At 40.8% G+C, this 17,718-nt stretch overlaps 1 long non-coding RNA gene across 2 annotated transcripts in view; it reads right to left on the bottom strand.

Annotated features, from left to right (window-relative positions):
• Positions 1-7,801: 7,801 nt before the first annotated feature.
• Positions 7,802-17,718, bottom strand: part of LOC110145252 (uncharacterized) — a 39,319-nt gene continuing 29,402 nt past the window's right edge. For both annotated transcript variants that reach the window (XR_011483371.1, XR_011483372.1), the window contains exon 5: positions 7,802-8,035. This is a non-coding gene — a long non-coding RNA (uncharacterized lncRNA). The remainder of the gene's footprint in view (positions 8,036-17,718) is intronic.

Genomic DNA, 17,718 nt, shown 5'->3' with positions numbered 1-17,718 from the left:
TGGAAGATATTTGTATCCCTAGAGAGATTAAGTTTATCAAAGAGATCCAGTTTTTCTCCCAGTCTCACCCAAACATGAAATGGCTGCTTTGGGATGAGAGCATGGCTCATTCAAACCTCATCCCACTCATCTTTTCTTCAAGGGCAGGTAACGAGTGAAGACTCCACAGAGGAAATAGGAACCCATTGAACAGACAGTAAGCAGGAAGAAATTTTGGCAGCAAGGAGTGAGATACATCCAGCTATCTCCAATGTTAGATTATGTGGGTACTAAGTATTAATTCTGGAGCGGGAAATGGCAACCCACTCTAGTATTCTTGCCTGGAGAATTTCATGGACAGAGGAGCCTGGCAGGCTACAGTCCATGGGGTCACAAAGAGTCAGACACGACTGAGCAGCTAACACAGACACACACAAGTATTAATTCATTAATTTATTTGCTTGCCTAATAAAAGCATACTGATTCCTATGTGACATTACGGCATTGGCAGGACAGGTCTAGTGGTAAAGATAGTCATTTTTAATTTTATTTTTCAATTTATTCAACAAGTGTTTATTTAACAACTGCTATTTGCCACATACTGTTCTTGGTTTGGTGTAGAAAGCCTATAGGAAGCTCTGTTGTAATCATTAGAATTTGCCCAATCTGCTCTTCGGATAACGACACAGGCTGAATTGTGTCCTCCCAAAATTCATTTATGTTGAAGCCCCTCAGCCCTAGAGTGATGGTATTTGGAGACCTGGCTTTTCAAAGATAATCAGATTTAGCTGAGGTCATGAGGGTGAGGCCCTCAGGATGGGATGGTGTGTGTGCGCTAAGTCACTCTGTTGTGTCCGACTCTTTGCGACCTCAAGGACTGTAGCCTGCCAGGTCCCTATGTCCATGGGATTACCTGGGCAAGAGTCCCAGAGTGGGTCACAATTTCCTTCTGCAGGGGATCTTCCCCACCCAGGGATCGAACCCAGGGATCTCCTGCACTGCCAGCAGGTTCTTCACCACTGAGCCACCAGAAAAGCCCGGAGTTGGCATTAGCACTCTTACACCAAGGAACCTGCACTTTCTCTTTCTCTCTTGCTCTCACTCTGCCATGTGAGAACACAGCCATCTGCAGATCAGGAAGAAAGCTTTCACAGAAACTGACCATGCTGCACCTAGATCTTGGATTTCCAGTCTCCATAACTGAGAGAAAATCAGTGTCTGTCATTTAAGCCACACAGACCATGGCATTTTGCTATGGCAACTTGAGATAACTAATACAGATGGAGTCTAGATCTGCCTGAGGGAGGCATACTCTAAAACTGGGCATTTTGTTCACTGAAGCTTCATCTGAAATATTGGAAACTTTGGTAGCAGAAATCTCAGAGGCACTCCATTAAGAAACTCCTTTATTCTGAATGGTGAGGGAGCTGTTGTGATAGGTCCAGGAAGATTCTTTGACACCTGATTTCTCCAGCTTCAAATTTGTTGATAAGTAAACTAAATATACTGCTAATAAACACAGTGAAATAAACTTTGGGAGTAAGCAGAGATTACAACAGATGAGGGCTAGCAGGAAGTTCGGTTCTATCAAGTGACAGATGTGAACATAGCTGCATCACAACTTGCTGAGACATTAGGCTGTCCATCAAAGAAATGCCGTATGATTATAACAGCAGGAGAGTGAGAATGGAAAGATATTTCTGGAAAGGAGTTATTGAGTTGGTCCAAAAGTTTGTCCAGTTTTTTCCATTAGGTGGTGTGGAAAAACTGAATTAACTTTTGAGCCAACCCATATAATAAGTGAGCAGCATGACGTGTTAAGTTTTGTTCAAAAGATGGTTGAAAGTGCAGAACGCCTGAAAGACCTGAGGTTATCTACAGAGCAGCAGCTGATTAAAGGATGCACAAAGAGACATAGATCATTGGAGGGACATTTGACCCACTGTCAGAAACAGAGTGTGGGGTGTTCCTCCTTCCTCAAGAGTCATGCCCTCCTAGGACCTAAGTGTCTTTGGCTCTGAACACAGGAAATTCTAAGTCCTGCATCTTTCCCAGCTGGTTTCATACCTTTGCAGGAGGTCAAAGGGCTCCATAGGTATCATTCTAACATGTGGACAATGCAATAATGACCCTGTTTTTTTTTTTCTTTTACCATTTTAACCAATTCTGGTTTCTCTTCATATTCAACATAATTATAATAATATGAAGAAGAATTTTTCTATTTCCTCTGTTAGTAAAGTTCTTAGAACTATCCCAATACACAATCTCTGTGAATGACTTTATTAGATTATGCACATGGAACCAGATCCTAGTGACTATCTGCTCACGTAGAAGGCAGAATAATGCCCCCTCCCCAAAGATGTTTACATCCTAATTCCTGGAACCTGTGAATATGTTATATTACATGGTAAAGGGGAATCAAGGTTGCAGATGGAGTTAAAGTTGCTCATCAGCTGATTTTAAAGTAGGGAGATTATCCTGGCTTATCTAGACGGACCCACATAATTACAGGGATTTTTAAATGTGAAAGATGAAGGTGAAGAGTTAGCTTTAGATTGATGCTAATGAGGGAGTGAGGATTTGACCTGCCATCACTGGCTTTGAAGGTGGAGAGCAGCCATGAGCCAAGGAATGCAGGTGACCTATAAAAACTGGAAAAGGCAGGGAACAGATTTACCTCTAGAGCTTCTAGGAAAAAAAAAACACAGCCCCATGGACATTTGATTTTAGTCCAGTTTGACTTATATTGGGCTTCCCTCATAGCTCAGTTGGTAAAGAATGTCCCTGCAATGCAGGAGACCTGGGTTCAATCCCTGGGTCAGGAAGATCCCATGAAGATGGAAATGGCAACTCACTTCAGTATTCTTGCCTGGATAATCCCACAGACAGAGGAGCCTGGCAGGCTACAGTCCATGGGGTTGCAAGCGTCGGACATGACTTAGCGACTAAACCACCACCACCATGACCATTTCAGAAATTCCCTGGCAGCTCAGTACACAAAGAATCTGACTGCAGTTCAGGACACCCAGATTTGATCTCTGGGTCAGGAAGATCCCTTGGAGAAGGAAATGGCAACCCACTCCAGTATTCTTGACTATAAAATCCCATGGACAGAGGAGCCTGGTGGGCTACAGTCCATGGGGTCGCAAGAGTTAGACATGACTTGGTGATTAAACTACGACCAGACTCATGCTGGACTTCTGATCCTCAGAACAGTAAGATAATAGAGTTGTTCTAAGCCATTATGCTGGTGGTGATTTGTTACAGCAACCGTAGGAAATTAATATACTTGCTAGTGTTAGACACATTTGTCTAATACTACAAAGGCAGAGCATGTAAATGGTTAGAGCAATTAGGCAACTCAAGAATATGGTTCTATATCTCATGGGATTCTGATCAAAAGCATGTAGAAGTACAACATAGAAGTTGAGTCTCTTCAAATAGTAATATGTAGATCAGAAGGAATTTTGATCATTCATGTAACGATTGAAATAAAAATCACAAAAGCTGGTGAAAATAGCTTTTTCCTCAGATGCAGAACAGCCTTATGGCAGGTTTAAAAACCAAGTCTAAATTTCAGTTTCTTTGAAATAATGGATCCTTTGAACCGTTTTGCTTTTTACCAGATTAGAGGACATCTAAAATGAAGCATGAAGGAAATTCAATCTATGAAAACAGATCTTTTAAAACTGTTATAGTAATTATTCCTGATCCCAAGTTCTTATGCAAAATTTCCATATTTTTTTGGTAACTGGAAAATGTGTATTTCTTATATAGCTAAATTGTGAGTTCTGCTCACTGGGAATAAGTGGGATAATAATAATGAGTTACTCCTTATTCTTTCTTGTTTCTCTTAGATGGACTTGGCTTGTCCACACAAAAGTGTATCTGGAATGAACAAACTAATGAACTAAAATGTAATTAGCACCTTACAATGGGGTGACCAGATGTGCAAAAGGATAACAATAATAAAATAATATTTGCATAGTAGTTTATACTTTACAAAGAGATTTCACGAGTGTTCATCTGTAAAAATTCTGTGAAGTAGACAAGAATTATTCTCTTTTTTCTTTAATAGACAAAGAAATAAGTTGACTTGCCCCTGACCACACCTTATACGTGGGAGAATCCAGGTCCTCTGGTTACACACTTGCCACCATCCCTCATTCCACTGGGGAAAAAGAATTGCTACCCAGCTCTTCAGACTCACAGCAAAAGAGAACTTGAAATCCACAGCAGGGATGTGTGTGTTTGTTGTGATGCGACTTACAGGGCTCATTACAGGAAGAGATGCTTTTCTTTTTAATGGAGTTAATGCCTTGTCTCTGACTTCTGTGCTCTGAGCTGTTGCTATTTTTGCTTCTTTATCTCCTTCCTCAGCAATTTGTTGGACTCTAAGTCTCAACTTTGGTAATTTGTCCTGTGCCTCACCCCATATTCCCTTGACATTGATTGATCTATTTGGGACATACTCCCCCGGTTCCCCTTTAGTGCTTCAGGGCACCGGTTTTCTATTTGCTCTCTGGTCTCATGCAGACTGGCAGGAGGTGCAAGGCAGCCAGCCTGCCTTCCATCCCATCCCCACCTCCCACAGCCAAGTCTATGGGAAGTGCTCACCCTCCTCCAGCCCAGGAGAGCTTTTGTCCCTACCTGCCATATCTTTTTTGGAGAGAGAGGCAAAGCAAGTACCCCACACCATCACGAGTTTCAAACGGTGAAAACGTCTCATTGATTGTCTTTACAGAGTGTGCTATTGCAATTACTTCATTGAAATTGATAGAAAGGTATTTGTAAGAAACTTTTAAGGTTTACAGTGAATCCTAGCTCTATAGTCCTGTTTTTGTTTTTGTTTTTTCTTTCTGCATGATCTTTCATTTCTCAAATATAAATTCTTCTACCTTGGAGATTTTCAGAAATCAAATTTTCTACATCTGGTGAGGAATTATATTGAAAATATGGACTGCTTACATTATACAATATTTGAGATTTTAATTAGGTGTCATTTCCAAAAACATCATCACCTTTTCAATGAGATCATTTTTTAAAATAAAAGCATGTAGGAGATTTTAAGGATAGTGCTTTCAAGCAGTCTCACCCAGATGAGATGCAAATTACCATTTTATTAAACTAGAGCAGCAATTGTCTTTAATATCCAACAGGGAAACAGCTGTAGTTGGGTTTGAGATCGAATGCAAGGCTGTCAGAACAGAAATCCCTACACTGGAAGCACACTTTTGCCATACAGCTTTATCTGTAGTGGCCTGGAAGAGATCTGATTACTGGCCTGCATCTAAGGAAGTTTATTGAAGGCTAAGATGAAAGTCTCTGGGTAACGTGGCAAGCATCCTGCTGATGGCTATGGTATTTCCTGGACTTTTCAAGGTGCCCAAGTAGCTTCTCCCTCCTGAGTTTGGCTTTATTATGGTTAATGTCAGGGAGTCATAGCATTGTTGGGAATGATGAAGAGGATCCCAGATAAGTGAGAATTGCTCAGGATGGGCATTGCCGAGAAGCTGCCATTCTTTGGTCAGGTGCCACAAAGGACAATCAGATCCTCCTGTGATGTAATTAGCACCTTACAGCAGGGTGACCAGATGTGCAAAAGGGTAACAATAATAAAATAATATTTGCATAGCAGTTTATACTTTCCGAAGAGATTTCATGAGTACTTATCTGTAAAAATTCTATGAAGCAGACAAGAAAAATTATCTTTTTTTTTTTAAATAAATGAAGAAATAGAGAGACTGACTTGCCCCTGATCACACCTAATATGTGGGAGAATCCAGGTCCTCGGGTTACATGCTTGCCAACATGCCTCACTCCGCTGGGGAAAGAGTTGCTACCCAGCTCTTCAGACTCACGGCAAAAGAGAATGTGAAATCCACAGCAAGGATGTGTGTGTTTGTTGCAGTGCTACTTACAGGGCTCATTACAGGAAAAGATGCTTTTTTTTAACAGGGGATAAACAAGAATGGAAAAGAAAGTGAAAGTAATAGAATGAGGTAGGTAGGGCTTGAGGAGAAATTGAGAAGCAAAATGAGATTTGGGAACTAAAACTGAAAACCAAAATGAATCCAAATGTTTTCTCAGGAAAAAAAGACTAAAAGGGAGAAAACCCACAAACATGAGATCACTTGTGACCCCAGCCCTAATCTCAGAATAGCAAAACACTGTCATTAACAAGAAACACCTGGATAAACACACAGCATGAACTCACTTTTTTGAACCTCCTTATTTGGAAGGGGCATCGCATCCGAACCTGGAGAAGGGGATGGGAAACCCACTCCAGTATTCTTGCCTGGAGAATTCCATGGACAGAGGAGACTGGTGAGCTGCAGTCCGTGGGGTTGCAAAGAGTCATACATGACTAAGCAACTAACATTTTGCGTCTGAAAGAATGGCAACACCCATAAAGCAGGATGAAAACCGGCTCAAGTTGGGCAAAAGTTTTCCCAAGATTGGCAGCTCAGTGGGGGCAAGTATAGGTGACGGAGCCAGTGGGTGACCAGCTCCAGGGAGCAGGGCTCATGCTTCCATTTTTCATCACCCCAGCCTCACTGCCTCCCAGGTGTTCTGTGTGACTTGGAGACAGCTAATGGGAGTGAGGAGGAAACCTGCGTCTGTGCTCTGGTCCCTCAGCCGCTCTGACTTGGTCACTTCATTGCATTGAGCCTGAACAATTCTTTAAAACTAGGAGGGAAGGCAAATATCTAGTGTGCTCTTCACCCATGTTGGACATTGCCTGTCAACCACTTTTTTCTTTCCACCAGGCCTGGACACAGCTAGTTATGCCATTGTCATCAATCCACCAATCCGAATTATCATGATGAATGACAATCCCCTTTGCCAACCTTCTCCTAGCTATTTGGGTAACTCAGAAGGCCTGTAACTCTTTTGTGACAGACAGAAGTCCAAGTTGCAGGTGGTGGCATGCAACCTTAGGGGAAGCTGGGATGAGTTCAGATCTCCCTGGTGAATGCTTGCTCCCATCTTTCCATGGGCTAGTCGTTAACTACTCAAGCCCTTTGTCAGATGTAGAGGCAAGAATGGGAAAGTTAAGGAGAAAGGTCACACAAATTTGGACCACCCCAAAGGATACAGGGAAATAGGTGCTCTTGGAAACATATCTGGTGACTGTGGACAAAAATAAATGGGCCAAAACCAACTCATCCTGGGATAGTGTATCATCACAACCAAAACTCAAACAAAATCAAATAAAACAGCGGTGGTGAAAGAAAAACAAGGAGAGGATCTCTAGCTGCTTAGGTTTTTCAAAGAAAGGTGTCTGACTTCCTCTATCTTTACATGTCCGGTGTAACCCTAAAGCCACAAAATAAGTCAACAGTGATTTACTGGCTCTAGGAAATAATGTGTTGCTGTTTTGTGTCTCAAACTGAACCTCAATTTGGTAGTGAATTGAACTTAGCTATGGTAAAATGCAAACTCCGTTTAGTATTGGGCTAGAGCCTAATGTCAAAACAATCCCTTGTTTCAATCACAGAAGTGGTTGATTTGGGGGAAAAGAAAACAATTGTTTGAGTGGCTTGGTAGAAAAGATCTCAACCCAGAATCTCAACCCAGGCCCAGCTATTGAGCCTGTGGTCATGTCATGCTCCCTCCCTGCAGACTGTGCTCTCTCAAAGGCACCAATGTTTTGTGATTATCTGATGAGACCATTAGAAACCCTGAATGGGTGGGTTGTCTCTCCTGCCAGTCTCTTTTTCTCATAACTAAGGCTTATTATGTGTGAAAGAAAGAAAAAATATGCTAAGTTGAAAAGTGATAGAATTGAAAAGACAATGAACAGCTGAATTTAAATATATCTTTTCAATTTAGTGCTTTATTTAAGGGTTTCAACTCAAAGCTTACACACATTAGGTTTTCTTGAGCCCATCCAGGAAGTCATATCAGTTTCAAGAAGGTTGACTCACTTGAGCCCTTATTTGCATGACCATTTAATGGAGAAGATAAAGGGCTGTATTAGCTTCACTGCTTTGTCCTTTGCGGGATTCCATCTGCATTCTCTCCAGTCCCCCACATGCTTTTTTCCAAAGACCTATTGAGGATAGAGAGGGTTAGTACTTCAAATGCAATTTGGTTAGGTGTACAAAAGAAAAATGCTTAAATATCAGAAACCACTCTCTGAGCTAATTGCCCTTTGAGTACAAAGTAATAAAGTTGAGAATCTATGGCAAAATTAGAAATGCTTCCAACATGACAATTTGAGCCTTGGGTTAAGGTCAAATTACTTACACTTCTCCATAAATGAAGTTTCCCCTCCTTGTTTTACTACTGTAAATTATATAGCACATTGAATAATAATATAAAAGTTCCAAACATATGTTTGATGTAGTAGTTTGGGGATTGGGAAGATATAAAAGGGCCCAAATTCTAAAACTGAGATTTATATTTTCTCACTGTATGCACTTATTGTCCCTTTTATAGTGATTAATATTTCCCCCATTATCTTAGCATTCCCCCATTATCCATATATATTCCATATGTACATTTTATTATCTTTTTACTGGTATGACTCTTCATTTGGACAACTGTTCTTTAGACCTGTGAGAGTGGGGACCCTGTTGGGGCAGCTGATCAGTTCTAAGATTAAAAACTCATTAATGTTCACAAGTTTATTACAGTGTCCATGCCTAAGTAATGTAAATTGCATTTAACATACAAATCCCTTGAGAAGTCAAAGTTAAAAAATACGGTAGAAGTTGACGTGACTTCAAGAAAACCTTATTTGTTCCATCATCATCTCTGTTTAAATTTCCTTATTCCTTTTTAGCTTTTTCCAACCATCTTCCAACATTTCCATTTGTACTGAACAATGTTGAGCATAATTCATTTCTCTCTAAATCTGTGGAATATTTTCCCAACTTTTCTTCTGTTAGATTACTCATAACTTATGAAAATTTAGTGGATAGGCTATCAATAAAAGGGGAGCATTGACCAAATAGAACCACTAGGAAATTGTGTGAGGTTAGGAGGCTACTGTGCCTTTTGGGGCAGGGCTGATGATTATGAAATCAAGACTATTCAGAGTAAATGGGAACTAGTAGGGATGGTGGGTTCATTCTAGGACTGCATAGGAAGAGGGATGAAAATTACACCCATGGGAATTCACATTTTTTAACTTTTCATATTGGTAAAAAAATAAAAGCATGAAGATGTATGAAAACTCATAAGTCTTTGGCAAGCATGTACATTGATAAACTCTATTGAATGCCAATATCTATTAGAATTATCATTGCATATACATTTTGATTCAGAAATCCTATCTCTAGGAATTCATTGTACACATCCATATGTGTGCAGAGCTATATGTAGGAAGATATTCCTTGTAGCATTGCTTATAGTAACAACTGAAATAAACAGTTGAGAGAAATGGTAAAATAAATAAAATAAGGTACATACAATGCAATGCTGAGTGTAGCCATTTTTAAAAACGAGGCAGCTCTCTATGTACTAATGTGGAACAACCTTTGCACTGGTTATCTATTGCCACCATAATGTCATGCAACACATCATGCAGAGTTTGGTGGCTTAACATAGTAATTATTTATTTAGCTAAAGAGTCTGTAGGTTGTTGACTTAGGCTGAGCAGTTCTTCTGGTTTTGGCTGGATATTGGCCAAAGTAATCAAGGAGCATAGTCTTACCTTCCACCACCAAATGTGCATCATACCTGTGTTGGTACCCAACTATATTGTCTTCCCTTGGCCCAGAGGGGGTGTGCTGTTCTGCCTCCTGTCTCAGGCTCACTTCTCTATAAGGTTCCCTATTCAACGACATTGACTCTGTAGTTGCCGCCCTCTCTTGCATCATCCGCTTTCCCTCTATGCTATATAATTAAAAACAAAGCATGTTGTGCTGCCTTGCATCTAAAAACAAAATAGCTTTATAAATCCACAGACCCATTTCCTGCTTCCTCTTTTCAGCAAGAATCCAGAGTGGTCTATACTCATTATCTCCATTTCCTCATCTTCCTTTCTTTCTTGAGCTCTGACCTATGTCCCCATCATAGCTATTGCTTTGTCCCACATCTCCAGTCATTTCCACACTGTCATGTTAAATGGCTCCTTCTTGGTCCTCACCTTACTGAACCTCTTGGTGGCATTTGTCAGGGCTGATTCCTCCACCCTTCCTGAATCTTTCTTCTCTTCGCGAGTGGAAAACTACTCTCCTTGTTCTCCATCTACCTCACAGGCCACACGTCTTGTTGTCTCTGACTGTATCCTCTCCATCTTCCCGACCCCCTCATATTGCAGTGCTCCAGGACTCATTCCTCAAAATATTTTCTTTTCCCACTAGTTTCCTAGGCAATTTCATCCTGTAAATAGCAACTGTATGTTGATGGATCTCAAATTAATTGTCTTTTATGAGAGATTTCCTTTTTTTTTTTTTTTTGCAACTGTGGGAAGAAATGCAGTAAATACCTTTACATATGTATCCTTGATTTCTTGATTAATATTAATTTTACTTGTAGATAGTTGGGTGAAATGGCATATCTATTTTAAAATTTACCAGCTATTATTAAATTGTTTTTAAAAAGACAGCAATGCCACATTTCCACCAGAAATCTATGAAAGCATAATTTTTCTTGTACCTTTGCAAGTAATAGGTGTTATCATTTCATTTTTGTGTCTGATAGGTGTAAGGAGATGTCAGCATTCAGGAACTGGGTAGCACCAGTGAATCTAGTGTAACTAACAAGAGTAGTGGAGGGAAAGGCAGTGGGAGGGTTATTATTGAAATAACAAACTTTCTGTACTGGGTACTCTAAAGGAAGACGAGATGATAAGATAGCATTTTCGGCAAAGGTCTTAGTAGAACAACTGAGCAAGCTTCCTAGTATGAGGAAGATAATGGCTCAGAGACTTTTGGAAATATAATAAATGTCTACTTCAGCCAGTTGCCTTGGTTAATATCAGGTTTAGCTGGAAGTAGCAGAGGCTCATGATAACACTGGAAAAAACAATCTCTTATGCAGTAGTCTGGATGCAACAGTTTAAGAAGTTGTCTAGAAGACTTGTAAGGCTCTGTCATCATGTCAGTTTTTTCTGTTTCTGCAGCACATGTGGCCTCAATTCCCCAGATAACCTCATAATCAAATATAGGCTGCTGGAGCTCCAGCAATTACATTCCCCTCAAGCAGCGGAAAGAAGGAAAGAAGAAAAGCACATTTCCTTCCTTGAACATTTCTAGAAATTGTGCACGTTAATTCTGCTTATAACTCATTGGCAAGACCAGGAAATATCTTGTTCTGAACACCCAGCTAGAAATCAGAGGTTATTCTTGCAGGATAAGGAAGAAAGAAAAACAAATAGTGGGAAAAACTAGAAGCTTCTGTCATAGGTATCACTGGGCCCCAACTAGAAATTGTTTAAGAAAAGGCTTAGCTACAATGATGACAACACGTCTCCAGGTTTGGATTATTACACAGAGCCTTAGATGGGAACTGATTATCTTGAAAAAATAGGCATGATTGTGTTCATTTCTGCTAAACATCCTAAACTAGCAGTTCTTAATGGGAGGTGATTTTGTCCCCATTACCCAAGAGACAGTCGGTAATTTGAGACATTTTGACTTGTCCCAATTGTCCAAAAGAGAGGAAGGGGGATGGGGTTGGGGGGTAGGTGCTACTGGCATTAGTGAATGGAGGCTAAACATGCCATAATACACAAGATAGCCACCACAACTAAGAATTCTCCAGTCCAAAACATGCCAAGGTTGATAAATGCTGCCCTAGACAACTGATAGATGTTTGGGTCAACTTTCAGGGTCTGAGCAAAGAAGAGTGTATATTGCCAATTTTTAATGATTAAAGTAATTAAGTTCCATAGTTCTTTGGCTTCATTTGTGCTGTGGAATCCTCATTTGATCCATTAGGCCAAAAATTAAGGAACTGTTTTGCAGATACATAGTGACCTCTTTTATGCAGAACTATGTTGCTCTGTGACAACATGACTCTCTTTATAACATTAGTATGTCCATTTCATAATCATTTTTAACCCTCTAGACCCATGTATCCTCCTACATTGCCCTGAAATGGGTAAAATATTTCTGCTTCTCATTGCTTCCCTTTCACTGCCCTTACCACATAGTGCAGGGATCAGATGTTGAAGTGTCTGAATCCCCTACTGTGTTGCAAGCTTGTGGAAATCAAAGACCATATTCCCTTTATCTTTGTAGTTCTAGTACCCAGTTCAGAGTATGCAACTTAGCAGGTGCAACAATATTAATTGAACTGAACTGAACTCCTGTTTATTCTTAGAGTGTTCTTCATGCCAGGCCTGGTTGGATATGTTCTGGTTTGGCTCCCACGGGAAAAATTGCAGTGCTACTTATGTTAAGCAAAATGTTTCCCATTCTGTTACTTTATCTCAAATCCAGAGTATGGGAAAATTCAGAGACCAGGGGCTGAGGTGTAAATAGTTTGGTTCTTCTGTGACTTCTCTGGGTGGGCTACCTCTCTATGGTTATATTTTTGCCCCATCATAGCTGACTTTCAAACACAAATATGTACTAGAAATTCATTGAGATGATTTCTGTTGTACCCAACAGAAATTGAGTATGTTCCATTTTGAAGTGTTCTTGAGAGAAAGAAGATCGGAGTTGGCATCAATTTGGTAGGTTGGGTGCAAGGAAGTTGAAGAATAAAGATGGAGGAGGCAGAAAGCCATTGAGATACAGCAGCTGGCAGTCATTGGAACAGAGCAAGGGGAATTTGCAGCGACTTGGCATATAGTATTAATTCTATATTTTGGTTAGTGAAAAAGATTAGCTTTTAGGGGAGCTAGTACTCACACATCTTTTACCAGGTTCCTTCTGAAAGGTTGCCCTGCCTGGAGGCTAGTTATGGTGATTTCTCTTTCTTTTTTCTGCACTGGATCCATAGAACCCAGCACATCCTATTTTGAGATTTCCTTGAGAACAACATTTTTACAATCTAACATCTGTTAGTTAGAGAAGGAGGATCTTCTCATGGCACTTTAAATAGAGCCCGCTCTTTCTGACCACACATCCACCCCTATGGTTCTTCGGAGGATGTTGGGTTGAGACTTTATCTAATAAGTGGCTAGTGAATCTTGTCCTCTATAAGATTCAGGAATAAGTATCTTCTGTAATGCTGCAGTAACCTCTGATGAGGCTCACTGAATGGCCATGCATGTAGTCTTAACTAAGATCATTTACTCTTTCATTCACTCTTGTATTCATGTATGCAATCACACATTTAATTAATGTTTATTGAGCTCCTATGAGGATTTAGATGCTCATAAGAATTGTAAGACATTTAAATCATGGCACTGCCCTGATAGAATCCAGGTGAGAAGGTAAAGCATAAATGGGAACAGTATCATAAGACCAACTATGACTAAGAGTCTAGGAGTTTGGGGCTCTTAATAAAGAACAGAAATGGGTCTACCTCCCAAGAACCTGGAGTCAGTTGTTAGTTTACTGAAGAATGACAAAGTTTCCTAGCTATAGATAATGACAAAGGCCTATACCTACCTCATGGATACATGAGGGTAACAACCTATGGAGAGTGGAAGCTTTCCCCTTTCCTGTTAGGTGGTATAACCCACATGTAGGTTGATTCTGGGAGGATGCTAAATGTACCGATCAGGCAGTTCTTTCATTTGGGAAATTCCGAATGAAGCTCATATCAGATTTCAAAGAATAAAATTTAGTTCCTCTTGTGGCTTCCACTGAACTGGAACGTCCTTGAGAAATTCTGAGATTGCACACCCTCCCCTCTGCCTACCACCAACTTGCTCCTACCTCTTCCTACCTTCATTCCCTTTCACTTCAGCTTTCTCAGTTCTGGCTTACATGTGGGAAACTGATTTAGTTCTAGAGCCTCCCAAGCATTCAGTCATAAAAGAACGTCCCAGAGGCAGCATGAAGCCAAGTGACCCTGTTTACTGCCATCATGAGCCAAACACCATCCTGCCAGCTCTTCTCCCTTCCCTGGGGTGCCCTTCAACTCGACCATGCACTCCTTGAGGACAGGGCCTAAGTGTAATAAATCCTTGGTCTCCACATTCTATTCTGTGATTCAAGCAGAAAATCTTCCTGGTGTATTTGTCATGTGACTCAGGAATGGCTCAGCTGTTCAGATGCAGTTTACCAGTTCTTATCTATTAATAATAGGAAGCCTATTGGGGACTGTGCAGAGCCAGTCTTTTCAAGGCTGAGTGGGATCAGCCCCACTGACTCTGGTTCGGAGGGAGAGCAGTTTCAGTGACCTACAAATTGTTCCTCAGCTGATAATAATGGGAGAGTCTCTTTGCTTAACCATCTCACCTTCCCCTCTTATGTCCTTATGCGCTTGTGCTCAGAAAGGCTCCTAGGTTCCGGTTTCACTTTCAACAGGTTTGGCCCTCTCTACTTTTAGTCTTAGCAATGTGAGTAGGGTCAGGCTCCTTACTTGGGAGGTGGCTGGGCAAGTATTAATGATTTCAGGTCAGAGCTGCAGTAGAACTGAGACAAATAAGAAATGACAGTATCCCATTCTGTGACCTGAAAGAAATCTTACAGATCTATTAAGATGTTTAAAAATGACTCTCTTCTTACTTTACAACTAATAAAAATAAGTGAAAAAAAAAATGACTCTCTTCTGCTCCATGTGAAATTGCTCACACTATGTGTATTATTCACACGCAAAATAAACACATGAATGACGTGTCTGTTCATTTCACCACCCTGCCTTGTAAATACAATTCTGACCATTGGAAGAGTTGGAAGATCAGTAGAAAGGGCCTGAGAATCAGGTTCTAACTTCCCAATAATTTAATTGGCTTTATTCTTCTCAACTGTAAAATGAGGAGCTGGACTAGAATGGCTCCTAAGAGCACTTCTAGCACTCAGATTCCCTGACTCATTAGCCTGCCAGAAAAATACATCACCTGCCAAATATGGACTCAGCGCCGACGTGTTACAGAAGCTCCCAGGCTAGCCCTCCACACTTCCCTGGCTTCAGCCTCCTACTTCCCAAGCCTCTCAGGTACTATTGCCAGCCCATTCCTAAAAAAAAAGAAATGACTTTCTCTTCTTTTATCAGCCCTTTCTCTCTGCTTCCTCTTACTGTATTTAATTCATATTGGTGGTCCAGTGACTAAGATTCCACACTCCTACTGCAGGGGTCACAGGTTTAGTCCCTGGCTAGAGAACTAAGATCCTGCATGTTGTGCCATGTGGCAATAAATACATAAATTAAATAACTATTCTCATTTTAAAATAAATAAATCATATTGGTGACCAGTATGTTTTTTTCTCTCTGACTTCCATTAAGAATGCATAGTCATTCATTTTAGTTATTCCTCAGACATATGTTAAGCAACCAAACATTTCCCATGTCTTGGGCTAGGTTGTGAATTTACCAAGACAGGAAAATGTAAGCTCATGGAGCTGGGTCTCCTGTGTGACTTTCATGCACCCTAGGCACTCTCAATTTCCTGGGCCCCTTCCTCCATGAAAAAGATTAAAAGTGGTATTTTATAACTGTGTTACTATGAAGATGAAATTTTAAGCTTATTAGGTATTTAAATATTTTCTTTAGCCTCAGAATTCTCTGGGGGAGGGAGGTGGTGCCTAATGCATAGGTTGGCCCTGGAAAAGACAAAGTAAGTGACTGCAGAGCAATATGGCAATTATATACATGCCCTATGAAGAAAATTTCTACTTCTAGACCTATAGCCGCACCCCCCCCCCCTCCAAATTCCATTGTGTCTTCTGTGGAAAGAGAAAGACAGGGCAGAAACAACCCAGGAAAGCTAGAAATGGTAAATTAGGGCTCCAGGAAATCCTTCTTTACTGGGATGGGCTCCTGTGACCTTGAGAGCAGCCCATTTGCTCTACATGGCATGCGTCATTCATTCACTCACTGAGTATCTTCTATGTTTCAGGCACTGACCTAGGTTCTTGGGGGTACATCGGTAAGGAGAACAATGTTTCTTGCCCTAACTCATCTGTCACATAAATCTGCAACTGGAAACAGAGCTTTTTGAAATGCATATTTCCCACTTTGTACACTGGGAGCAAAGGCCTGCTGTATTTCCCAGATGAGTAGATACTTATCTACTTCCATGCTCCCTGGCATGCTCGGTGGGGAAGAGCCCAGCTACCAAGAAGTGGGTACCTGAGGAGCCTCTCAGTGGCAGTTCGCATGATCACTTTTTTCTGAACCCTAATTGCTGTTCTGAAGCATGATTTGGGCAAGTTTCTGGCAGACTTTTTATTTCTCTAGGAGTTTCATGTTAAATACACCTATTGAGTATTAATGTAAATTTTGCAACAAATATTTTGCCTTAAAATAGCAGTCTTGGTTCCATTTAGATTTTTAATGACAAAATGGATGACCTATTTTTATTTTCAACAGGTGGATGCTTCCAAAGTTTCTACATGGCAGAAAGAAAAAGAACACCAAATGTTGCATTTTCAGGGAAAACTCAAAGCATAGCTAATTCAAGCAACATCACCTATGAATGTATCACAGGTAGGAGGTGCAAAGAGGACTTTGAAACTGAACATTAGTAATTTCACATAAGGGTCCTCCTTGCTGTTGGCCATTTTTCTAGACAATTTGTATTCTTGTTGTTCAATCAGACTTGATGCTATTCTCCCATTAGTTTAAACTCTGAGCTGGCTGATCTCATTGTTTCTAAAGTTCTAGAAGAAAATGTTGGCTCCCAGTTGAAAAGAAGGTCTTTCCAGGTGGTAAAGAACCCGCCTGCCAATGCAGGAGACATAAGAGATGCGGGTTCAATCCCTGGCTTGGGAAGATCCCCCGGAGGAGGGCATGGCCACCCACTCCAGTATTCTTGCCTGAAGAATCCCATGGACAGAGGAGCCTGGTGGGCTACAGTCCATAGGGTCACAAAGAGTTGGGCATGACTGAAGTGACTTAGCAGGCATGCACTCACGCAATGGGAAAGAAAGAGGGATAGTAGATGCTATCCTGTTGAGGGTGATGCATCTTCTTTCCAGGCTGATACATAGAAATCAGTCCTGTGAAAGACAATCAGATGAGATGCTGCCAAAGATGGAGGTTCTGCCAGTCTCCATTCTAAGTCTTCACTGTGTCAAAGTGCTCATCATGTTCCATAGACACCATTCCTCCTGGGTTAGAGCCACAGCACTGAGTATATGATTAGATTAAAGGAATAAATGGGCTTCCCTGTGGCTCAGACTGTAAAGAATACACCTGCATTGCAGGAGACCTGGGTTCGATCCCTGGGCTGGAAAGATCCCCTAGAGGAGGGCATGGCAACCCACTTCAGTATTCTTGCTCGGAGAATCCCCATGGACAGAGGAACCTGGCGGCTACACAGTCCATGCAGTCGCGAAGAGTTAGACATGACTGAATGGCTAAGCACAGCACAGCACAAGGAATAAGCAGTCATTGGAACATCAACTGTTACAGGACCGAGTTACTCTTTAACAAAAAAAATAAATAAAAGATATATTAAGTGAGTTTAATTATCTATTGCTTATAGTAACAGTCTTATGAACAGCAAGTGGACTTTTGAAAACAGAATCCTCCCACTGAGATTTTAGCTTGAACTGCAGTGTGAATGGTCTGGAGTCTATATTGTGAACTAATAAATTCTGTTTAGCCTACTCCTCATATGAGTTCATTTCCATGACTTTCTGTTTCTCTTAGATTTCTTGTTTTGCAGGGTGATCAACTATAGACTGACAACAAAAAGAAATACAGACAGACTTCCATGCC

This window comes from Odocoileus virginianus, chromosome 24 (assembly GCF_023699985.2).
Source record: "Odocoileus virginianus isolate 20LAN1187 ecotype Illinois chromosome 24, Ovbor_1.2, whole genome shotgun sequence".
NCBI lineage: Eukaryota > Metazoa > Chordata > Mammalia > Artiodactyla > Cervidae > Odocoileus > Odocoileus virginianus.
Note: the sequence above shows the minus strand (reverse complement) of the source record. Positions and strands in the feature narration are given on the sequence as shown.